General features: G+C 42.5%; 1 long non-coding RNA gene across 20 annotated transcripts in view; it reads left to right on the top strand.

The window, feature by feature from the left end:
- Window positions 1-909, top strand: part of LOC126997284 (uncharacterized) — a 12358-nt gene extending 11449 nt beyond the window's left edge. For 16 of the 20 annotated variants that reach the window (XR_007751986.1, XR_007751981.1, XR_007751985.1 and 13 more), the window contains 2 exons: window positions 137-436; window positions 662-748. This is a non-coding gene — a long non-coding RNA (uncharacterized LOC126997284). Of the gene's footprint in view, window positions 1-136; window positions 749-810 lie in introns of those variants that run through there. The other 4 variants (XR_007751979.1, XR_007751978.1, XR_007751971.1 and 1 more) reach the window with 4 other exon arrangements.
- The last annotated feature ends 450 nt before the right edge of the window (window positions 910-1359 follow it).

Below are 1359 nucleotides of genomic sequence, written 5' to 3'. Positions count from 1 at the left end.
AGAGAGAGAGAGAGAGAGAGAATATATTGGCATAGAAACGAAAAATGAGCGAAAAAGAAAAGTAATGACGGGAAGTGACGAGAAACATGACGGTGGGAAACAATACTGGGACGAAGAATGAACAAACAAGGAAAAGGTAGTGACGGGAAGTGAAGAGAAACATGAAGGAAGGAAACAATACTGGGACGAAGAATGAACAAACAAGGAAAAGGTAGTGACGGGAAGTGACGAGAAACATGACGGCGGGAAACAATACTGGGACGAAGAATGAACAAACAAGGAAAAGGTAGTGACGGGAAGTGACGAGAAACATGACGGTGGGAAACAATACTGGGACGAAGAATGAACAAACAAGGAAAAGGTAGTGACGGGAAGTGACGAGAAACATGAAGGAAGGAAACAATACTGGAACGAAGAATGAACAAACAAGGAAAAGGTAGTGACGGGAAGTGACGAGAAACATGACGGCGGGAAATAATACTGGGACGAAGAATGAACAAACAAGGAAAAGGTAGTGACGGGAAGTGACGAGAAACATGACGGCGGGAAATAATACTGGGACGAAGAATGAACAAACAAGGAAAAGGTAGTGACGGGAAGTGACGAGAAACATGACGGCGGGAAATAATACTGGGACGAAGAATGAACAAACAAGGAAAAGGTAGTGACGGGAAGTGACGAGAAACATGAAGGAAGGAAACAATACTGGGACGAAGAATGAACAAGCAAGGAAAAGGTAGTGACGGGATTGACGAGAAACATGAAGGAAGGAAACAATACTGGGACGAAGAATGAACAAACAAGGAAAAGGTAGTGACGGGACACATGATACACCTGTCCAGGATTACAAAGAGAGAAAGGGTGTTACCTGGAGGCAGAGGAGAACAAAGAAATATAAGAAAGCCCCCCCCCCCCCCGAGACCCCCCCAGCCCCGAGCCCGCAAAATAGCAGAATAAATGAAAAAACATAGGCATTCGTGCACCACCTTCCCGAGCCCTTTCCCCCTCCACCGGCAGAGAAAACATGGAGAAAAAGATACATGAAGGGACCTCGATCCTTCCATCTCCTCTTTTTCCTCCTCAAAAACAAAACAGGAAAAAAAAACAACGAAAAAATCTGATGTTAAAATTGACTGCTTTCCTCTGACCCCAAAACAGTCAAAAGAACAGAGAAATATTGAAGATGACAATAATGATGATAATAGTGATAAAGGTAATAATAATGATAATGGTAACAATAATGATAATGATAATAGTAATAATAATGATAATAACAATAATAATAGTAGCTGCCTTGCCTTCAATCTCCTCGTAAAAAAAGCCGGAAGGTGGTAACACGTGTTGTTTGCCAGCCGTTTC

This window comes from Eriocheir sinensis, chromosome 12 (genome assembly GCF_024679095.1).
Source record: "Eriocheir sinensis breed Jianghai 21 chromosome 12, ASM2467909v1, whole genome shotgun sequence".
In the NCBI taxonomy this organism is placed as follows: domain Eukaryota; kingdom Metazoa; phylum Arthropoda; class Malacostraca; order Decapoda; family Varunidae; genus Eriocheir; species Eriocheir sinensis.
The sequence above is the reverse complement of the archived record's forward strand: the minus strand, read 5'-3'. Positions and strand labels throughout refer to the sequence as shown.